Source organism: Melospiza melodia, chromosome 2 (genome assembly GCF_035770615.1).
Source record: "Melospiza melodia melodia isolate bMelMel2 chromosome 2, bMelMel2.pri, whole genome shotgun sequence".
Lineage (NCBI taxonomy): Eukaryota > Metazoa > Chordata > Aves > Passeriformes > Passerellidae > Melospiza > Melospiza melodia.
The window spans coordinates 60775203-60785371 of record NC_086195.1 but is presented as its reverse complement, the minus strand read 5'-3'; positions in this window follow the sequence as shown (position 1 = coordinate 60785371).

Here is a 10169-nt window from a genome sequence, read left to right as displayed (position 1 = left end):
ACCCGGCCCCGGCAACCCCCGGCCCGCCCGGGGGGAACGAGGCTGCGGCGGCGGCGGCGGGAGCCCCGCGGAGCGTCCCTCCTCCCGCCGGGCAGACCCACCTCGCCGCTGCCCCGCGGCGGGGCAGGAGCAGGGGAAGGGATAGAAGGAGAAGAGGAGGCAGGCGGGCGGGTCCGGCCTCGGCGCCCCGGCGCGGCCCTGCACAGCGCCGGCTACCCGGGAGACGTGGCAGTGAGGGCTGATGCTCTCATCACGCGGCGACAGCGGCGGCGGCCCGCGGCGGCAGCGGCCGGCCCAGGGAGGGCAGGAGCCGCGGGGAGGGCGGGGCCGCGGCCGCGCCGCGCCGCCATCTTGGGGGTGGCAGGCAGGGCTCAGGTGCTGCCGCCGGCCAGGCCTCGCTGCTGGGGCTCCTCAGATCCACACCGAAACACGTAATCAATCAGGTCGGAAAAGACCTCTGAGATCGTGGAGACCAACCTATGGCTAATCACCACCCTGACAACCAGACCATGGCACTGAGAGCCACGTCCAATCTTTTCCTTAAACACCTCCGGGATCCGTGACTCCACCACCTCCTTCGACAGCCCATTCCAATGTCTAATCATCCTTTTAGTCGAAGAAATTCCTCCTAAAGTCCAATACAAACCTCCTCTGGCACAGTTTATGACTGTGTCCTTTTATCCTGTCGCTTGTTGCCTGGGAGGAGACCAAGAGAGTGATGCAAGGTCCCCGCAGGCTTTCTCTTCTCCAGGCTAAACCCCAGCTCCCTCAGCTGCTCCTCAGAGGACTTGTGCTCCAGACCCTTCACCAGCTCCGTTGCCCTTCTCTGGACTCGCTCCAGCATCTCAATGCCTTTCTTGTAGTGGGGGGCCCAGAACTGGACAGAGGACTCAAGGTCTTGCCATGTTTTGCATCATGAGATGCCATTTAAAACAAAATCATAACATCATAATTAACTGCTTCATTACAGCCAGCACATCATTTATCCCATGGCTCAACATCAGCAGCTGAAAAGCCCTTCTGCCATTGCCACCCTCAGCCAAGGTGGAGAAGGCTCGTGTTCCCATTTGAAACCAGCACAGTATCCACCTCTTGTTCTACATCATTTACATCATGCCAGCTCCCATGCTTTCAAATATCCCATCACCCTTCCCATCCTTTGGTGTATGCACACAGATACCATTCCTTGTCTCTATAAAATGTGAATTGAGTTCATTTCGTCCATGACCTTGAGCTCCATTTGCCATTACCGACTTCCAGGGCAGAGAAGATGGTTTGTGTTGTTGGACTGTTGCATGGTGAAGTTAGTTCTGATTACATCACCATTGCACTTATCCATATTTATCAAAGTTCATTCTCTAATTATGTGGTAATCAAAGGGGAGTTGGGTTCAGATCCCCAAATCCAGAGTTGGTGGAGTCAGGTGCTGTAAAGTGCCCAATGCACTGATGAGTGTATATGTGATAGCACACAGTCTTACATAGCAATTACATCAAACAGTTTAATAAATTGTAATTCCCACCCATAATCAAATACTCCTGAGGCACACACCAGACTTCCCCATCCTCCTGAATTACCCATCAAGTACCCAAGTCCTTGAACAAAAGCAATCCCATGGATTTCTTGGGCTTTGCCTGAGGCAGGAATAACCCAGACGTTTTCCCTCGGCATAATTTTCATGTGCACTACTGAGTATTTACCCCGTTGTCCAGTATGTAAAAGTTTTGACTGAGCAGTGCCAGCCTGACCGACAGATTCCCTAGTGCTGACTAACCAGGTGGCTTTTGCTAAATGTTTGAAGATTCCACCACCCATTGCTCTCAGTGCAGTCTTTAATAGTTCATTGCACTGCTCAATTTTTCCTGGAGGCTGATGTGCAATAGGGTGTGTAATATCCACTCAATACTATGTTTTTGGCCCAGTTGTCTACAAGGTTGTTTGGAAGAGTCTCATTGTGTAAGACAGTTGTTTATGGCCTACCAGGTGCCCACAAAACTAGCTTTTCAAGGCCCAGGATAGTTTTCTGGGTGGTGGTATGGGGCCCAGAATATGTTTCCAGCCCTCCACTAAGCCCATGGATGATCTGTGGGAGTGTGATTCATTCACTCTGCCAGGTCTCCTTGTATTTATATTTCAGCCCCTGTCCTTCATACTGGAGAGTCTTTAACCACTTGACTTGCTTAATTGCAGCATGCTGCACATTCATGGATAGCCTGGGTGACAGTGTCCATGGTCAAATCTACCCCTCAATCACTCTCTAATCTGTCTATAGTTGCATTGCTTTCTTGATGGCCTGAGGTGTCATGGGCCCACTGAGCTATAAATAATTCACCTTTATGTTGCCAATCCAGATCTGCCTGAGCCACCTATTGGTTGTTTTGATGTTCTGCAGTGGCCTGACTCGAGCACATGAGCATTTATGTGATGCTTCTTCCCGACGAGGTTCTCCACCCAGGCAGCACTGCCAGTTCCTCTGCTTCCATCACTGCAACCCCTTCCACAGGGCATTTGCCATCATCCCTGAGTCAGTAGAGTGGTAAAGTATTGGCCATTTTCCCCATTCAACAATGTCTAAAGCCAGCTGCATGGCTTTCACCTCTGCAAACTGACTGGACTTACCTTCTCCTTCAGCAGTTTCTGCAACTTGTCATAGGGGCACCCCATACAGCTGCCTTCCACCTCCAATGCTTTCCTACAACACAGCGGGACCCATCAATAAACAGGGCATATTGCTTCTCAATTTCTGATAATTTGTCATACTGTGCAGCCTCTTTGGCACATGTCACATTCTCCTATGACCATATTCTGAAATCTTTACCTTCTGGCCAGTTCATGATCACCTTCAAGATTCCTGGGTGCCTGGGTTTTCCTATTTGAGCTTGTTGTGTGGTCAGTGTTATCCCGTTTATTCCATGTAGCCTCAGTTGTCTGAAGTGCAGTGGACACCTTCCCTTTGAGCATCCGGTCCAGCAGAGGTAGCCAGGGTGCCAGGAGCAGCTCTGCTTCAGTACCAGCCACTTCCAAAGCAACTCAAACCCCATCATAAGGTGCAATTATCTCTTTTTCAGCTGGAATATAGCAAGCCTTAGATCCTCTGTATCCCTGTCTCCAAAAGCCATGGGGTTGACACCAAGTCGCCCATGGTGCTTTCTGCCAAAGGTTCCATGTCAGATCAATCTCCCTGGCTGCAGCAGAGAGCACATTTCTAACATCTTGCCCTGCCCTGGCTGCAGCAGAGCATTTCTAACATCTTGCCCTGCCCAGACTGTCCCAAGGGCTATTGCATGAACCATCTCCTATTTAATTTGTTCGAAGACTTCTTGCTGCTCCAGGTCCCATTCGGTACCACTGTTCTGCTGGGTCACTTGATAGAGAGGACTGTAATTTGGAATGTGCATTCTCCAAAAACCCATAACACCTAAGAAATCTTGTCTTTCTTTCTTGCTAGATGCTGGACATGTGGCTGTTGTTTTACTGATCACGCCTACTGGGATCTAATTATGTCCATCTTGTCTGGGTGACGTATAACATCTTCCTTGAAGGGATGCTTTGACAGAAGTCTGCTTCAAAGGCTGAGGACTTGTGTCCCTTTCCTAATAAGCTTGTCAGTGCCCCTTTCCCTAGAGAGTAACCCCAAATGATTGGCTTCCCTACTTTCTAATTCCAGGCTGCTAGTCCCATTATCCCAGCATTTTAGCAGCCAAGTGATAATGTGTTCACCTGGACAATAGATGAAATCTTTTCCCATAATGCATGACTCACTCAGTGATAGGGATTGAGTGGTGGTTACTTTTTGTTCTGCTTCTTCCTCCTTTTCTTGGGGTAGCCCTGCTTTGTCCCCCTTTGCTAAATTAGCAGACTTTTGTGTTCATTTCTTCTTGTCTATAGGGGTGACTGACACTGGCATGGGTTGGGTCTCTGGTTCAGCTGCAGTCTCTGTCACTGGGGTTGGAGTAGTTGCAGTGCCTAATGCTTTGCCATCAGATCCAGACCATCTCGTCCCCTTGAGGTACTGAAGAGTGTTGAACAGGGATCAGTAGCTGTGGGCCAGGCCCCAGCGCATCTCAGTGACCTGTGCCTGGAACTGACAGGGTAATAGCATTCTTTTCCCAAATATTTATTCTGCACTTGTTCAGGGAGGAGGCTCCAAGACACTGGAGGTGCCCACTGTCCTAGGTACTTGCCACATGCTATCCCACACATCCTGTTACTTTCAACTATCCAAACTCAGGGAATTCTCTTGGTCTTATTCTTAAATAGTTCTTTAACTGTAAACAAGACCTGGAACACATTCAGCATTCCTGGAAATAGGACCGTGCTGGTTTCAACATCACAAGGACATTCACAATTTTCAAAACCCTCAAACACTACTGTAATTAGCCTGGCAGGAAAGGGGAAAGTGTGGAAAGATATCTCCTCCATAGGTTGTCTCCTGGAGGAGGAAAGACAAAAGGTGTGATTATTGGTAGTTCCCAACAGATGGCTCTCGAAGAACAGAGGTGAGCAATGCTGAGTACACACACCAGATTAGTCTTGCAACCAGTAATTCTATCATATCACAAGCCAGCATTACAAAGTACAATAAAATGATAACCTCAGCCCAGACCTCAAAGGCGATAAAGCCAAGAGAGGGAATGCATGCTGCAAGCAAAGTGCTGCATAATACAGCCCTGAGAACAAGTGCAATGACTCTGAGAGCAAGTAAATCAATGTTGTGACCAGTGATCGTTAAACCAATGCAGTGAATGCTTATAACAAATTTGTTTTAACGTGCTCTCGTCAGATCTGTCCTTATCTCAACCCTCAGTGTTTCATGTTGGGTGCCAAAAAGTATATTGACACAGTGTAACACCAGCTGGCAACTAAGTAACACCCGGACTCACTGCCCCACCCACCCCACAGAGGGATGGGAAGGAGAACTGGAAAAAGATCAAATCTGTGGGCTGGGATAAGAGCAACTTCATAATTGACATAAAGTAAACATTAATGCAACTAGTAATAATTGTAATGAAAACAGAGATAGCGGAAAGAGAGAGAGAGAAATAAAAGTCAATATAAGAAAAGTCAACAAGCCAACAGTCATGCACAATATAGTTGCTCACCTCCCACTGACTGATGCCCAGCCTATCCCCTAGAAGCCAGCAGTGACTCCTGGCCATCTTCTTCCAGTTTGTACACTGAGCATGACATTCTATGGTATGGAATACCCCGTTGGCCCGCCTGGGACAGCTGTCCTGGCCATGCTCCCTCCCAGTTTCTTGTGCACCTGCTCCCTAGCAGAGAATTGGAAGCTGAAAAATTCTTCACTTAGGGTAAGCAGTACTTAGCAACAACAACAACATCATTGTATAATCAACATTATTCTCATACTGAATTCAAAACACGGCACCGTACCAGCTACTAGGAAGAAAATTGACTCTATCCCAGCCAAAACCAGGACAGCTGTTCTGTTTTACTTTTAAAACAAATGTCTGGAAGGGGCTCTGGTAAAGTCTTTTTGGCTTATCAATGTGATTGGGCTTGTTTCTGACAGAGAATTCTCCCTCTTTATTCCCTGCCAGCAGATCAGGGTCTGTGCCTCATGCATTCATTCACTTTCCTTGCTTCTGCCTCAGCAGCATCCTCACATAATTTCCATGTCTACAAACTGGATCACAGATGCTGCTCCGTGAACAGACTGATTGTGTCTGCCTCACTGCCCTCACACCTCAGCCTTGCTGATCCTTCCCCTTTAGCCACAGAAATGACCAGTGACAGCCCAGCTGTACCAACAGACTGTGTCTGTAGTTCTGTGTCTGAACCTCTGTAATGCACACCTTGTACTAGGAAATCTGCCAAAGCATTCCATTGCTCCAGATCAGCTGCAAAAATTACCCAAACAAAACAATGAAATATTTAAGAAGACATATTGTTCTTATCCTCAGTCCAGGTGTCTCTGAGGCCTGAGAGGCCTGCTCCAAGAGAAACCTGATCTTTGTGTGAAATATGCCCAGGAGATCTTAGCTGATGGAACTGTGCAACAAACCACAGTACAGTAGGAGACAGATCTGTGCTAATTCAACAGGGGTGAAATTCCTTCTCAGTCACAAATCTGAACAGCAGTTCAAGTCCAGACACATGCAGATGGACTTTACAGCTGCTGCGCATTTTGACTAGAAGAAGTAATTTTGTGCTATTTATAAAAGTTAGGCTTATGACTTGAGTACAGCTTTGGTTGGATGCTTTAAAGGTTTACACACCCTCCTCCCTAGCATATTATGTATTAATTGTTATGCCTACAGGATTCAATAAAATGGTATGGAGACTTAGGTGTCTCATCTTTTCATTTCTCATTTTCACATGGCAATGTTAATGCGGCCAGAGCTATCATGGTGTGACAATTTATACCCATTTACCCTTGATATAATATTTCAGAAATAACTTGGATTTGCCTGCTAGGATCCTTGTATGCAATCCATGGCATGTTGTATTTTTATCACTGAATTTATCAAAGAGCTGCATGAATGTTTGAGACCTTGCTTTCCTCATACTTGTGAGGAAACTGTAATCCAGATTGAGCCAAGGAAACTACTACTGAGGAACAAGGATCAGGTCAGGCAGAATGGGAAAGGTGAGACCCTCCTTGCTAGGTTTTGGAAATCCCCCTTAGTCTTCTAACTTATCTTTCTTGGGACTTTACCATAAATCATTGGGTTACATGTGTGAGAAGACCATCAAAGTACACAGGCCCAGGCTCAAAAAGACCCTTCTTTGATTAAATGTGTAATTGCTGCAGGATCTTAGATAAAACACTCCTACTGAGTCATGCAACACTAGTTTGCCCCCAGCAAACACTAACAGTATAAAACTTTTATGCTGTAAGCATATTTGATTTTCCTATCTGTTCCTTCCAACTCTCATTTCCTTTCTGATATTTAGGTTAATGCCCTTTTCATGTACTCCTCGCTTCTGTTACGCTTTGTGTCTGTTTTCTGCTGTCCCTGAGAAAACATAGATCCCTTTTACTGCTCACTCTCCTTCCTGTTTCAAATCCTTTTCCTGTCTGACTGGCTCATCAATTTTTCATTTCATCAAACACCTCCTCTATCCTTTCCCTCCAGGGCTATTGTTCCACAAACTCTGGGGCATAAACAGGTGATCCTGAACAGGAACAATCCTTTAAATTTACTCTGGGAGCACCCAATGTGGACTTTGTGTCCAAGAAAACAGGTCTTCTAAGCATCTTCTAAAAGTATGCGTTATAAACAAATTTATTTCAAGTCACTGATGTCTATGGGAGTAGGAAACCAACCTGCAGGGCTTCAAAATCTACTGCAGCTCAACAAATAGCAGCATTAACAAAATCAGACCCAAATGACCCATCATCTGATTCTGTTTGCCCAGAAACTCTACCATTTCTATGGCACAGTATTGAGATAAACTAGTAGCATTAACAACCTGCTGAGAGGGATTTGATTTCTTAGGGAAACCTTTTATGTTGTGCTAGGCAAGTTGATGAGGTATCAGGTTTGCTGTTAATATCATTGCTGCTTCCAGACTGGAAAAAAAATTCTTTTCATCACCTCAATGTAATAATGTTGCTCAGCATGTCATGTACTGTGTGACCTTCTCCCAGTTGGAGATGTAGCATTCCACTGAAATACGTACTGCTAAGTTTACAGATAATTATTTATTGGATGGCATTATTTCCACAACTAATGATCTTTGCTCCTTTTCAAACATTTAAAGAATTTCATTTTACACCTTGAAAACCTTGAGGCATGGGGAAATTTGGGGAAAACCCATCTTGTACTACATTTGCATGTGATGTGGAGCTCAGCAATGGTTGATATTCTGGCTGGGTTCAGTCCCTGTCGTTTTCTACAAGTGAGAATAAAATCAGCAGCTAAGGAGCACACCTAAGAAAACCTGAATATTTGAGGTAGGGGAAAATGTAAGGTTTGCTTAATGAAAGAATAAAGATAGATCACTGAAGGAGCCCCCAGATTCAGGTTGTTTCTCAAGACTGTTCCCATGAGATCCACAAGGTGTTATTTCTTGGAACAAGCATAACATTTATTCCAGAGAAAATAAACCTGGTTAAACAAAGATAGACAAACGTTAAATTTACAAGATAAGGATGTTTGTGGAGGAAAACACAAAGAGAGACTTTTATAGAAATGCAGTGTCCCATGGGCCATAAACAGAGTTAATTGCTGTTCTCAGAATGTTTCCCACATTGCCTGTGATCACTGCCATAGGCCAAGTTTCCCTTTACATACACCCTTTAGACCCCTGCAGCACAGTATTCCTGATGGCTGCAAGTCCACACAATGCTTTCAGATCCTCTGCATAACTGTGTTTGTTTCTAGCATCTTCACACATACCTTTGTATTTTATCTCTCCCCTCCCTATCCTATGAGACCACCAGTACGGTAATTTCAGGTCTCATTATTTGCTTCCTTCTCTTTGTTGGTCTGTAGGACGAGTGATCTGCTGTGTGCACTGGGATTTAAGATACACGCAGGTTAAATCTGTGGTATGAGGGTGGAGTGAAAAAGTGATAATGCCAGTGCACTCTCAATGGGTCAAACAATGACTAACACTGTGGGTCACTCTGTCAGAAGTGTGTCGTCCGTATCTACAGTTCTGACTGACACAGCACTAACAGAAACATACTACATTCAAGACTGATGTATTCTGGCAGATTTCATTACAATCAGGAAGTAGCATCTGGATCTGATAAATACAGAACACCATTAAACTTGACTAAAACTATCAACAGGTGTGACTGATGCCACTAGGAAAGGGGCCACTCATACAGCTAATACTGGACAACTACTCACATCCCTTTTAATTTTGGATTATCAACATTCTTTACTATTTACAAACAGAAGGAATGTAATACTATCCTTCATTCTCCCTCAGATCTAATTTTTGATAATTTTATTGTTTTGCCTTTTTTTGATTTCTTACACTTTTAAACAGAAACTTTCTACTCTCTGGTTCTTTCAACAGAAGTAATCTTTCTCCACAAAAGAGAATGAATTTTCCCCTATTCTTGAAGGACTTTTGTGGTGCTTCAGAGCAGATGCCCTGTGGGTGCAGCTGTATGCAGTGCGGGTGGCGTATTCCAGCTCCTGGCAGGCATATATGCAGGGCCATAGAGAAGCAAGCGTCTAGAGCAGGGCAGCATCATGGTCAACCACACTGCTCCCAATTTGCTTTCCTTGCTATGGTCAGTGAAGCTGCTTAGTTATTTGATCACATAGTTTAAAATAATTGGCCTTTTTGGCAGGAAGGGATGGTTAGGTTGGAAAGGTTTGCATGATTAAACAAGCGATGCTAAGTTACAGCAATGTGAACTTTGGTTAATCCATACGGTGATCTAATGTGTAGTGCAGGTAAAAACACCTTTGATTTTGAGGCTTTTTCCAAATATTAACTTCCTAGCAACAGCACCTTCAGCCATCTGCATGTGGGCGCCAAACTTGAAAGGGTTTTCTGCACTCTTAGAGCTCGAAACCAAAAGCTCTGTTGTGATTTCACTTAAGGAAGGGGAACAACATTCCCGCTCCTAAGCAACTAGGTTTTCGAAGCAGGCATTTTAAGTTCTTATCACTACGAACTCCTGCGGAGCCCCAGTTAATGTTCACTGTAAAGAAGTGCTGAATACCACAGAGCCGCAGAAGCACAGAAGGGTTCGGGTCGAAAGGACCTTAAGGATTCGCTGGCTCCACCTCCCGCCACGGGCAGGGGCATCTTCCATAGATACGTCTGGAGAGGAAGTGAGACTCGGCTGCTGAGAAGCACCAGCCATGCAAATGCTGTGATGCCCAAACTCTCGGAGCTCCCCCGCAGCTCCAAAAAAACCAAACTCCAGGCGGTTCAGCATTCCCATAAATAGCACGAGCTGGCAGAGTTCTGTCACCGCCACCAACGCCCCCGGCGTGCCAAGCCGCTGGCACCGTCCGAGCGGCGCTGACAGAGCCGCGCCTGGCGCGTTTGCTCGGGCAGCCCAAAGCAAACAGGCGGCTGCGGCCCGGCGGCCCGCTATTCCCGGGATGGCCCGGCAGCGGGAGCGGCAGCGGGAGCGGGAGCGGGAGCGGGAGGGGCGCTGAGGGGAGCGCGGGAGGGGCGGTGCGGCGCCAGGGCGCCTGCGCGAGCGGGCGGGTGGGCGGCGGGCCGGG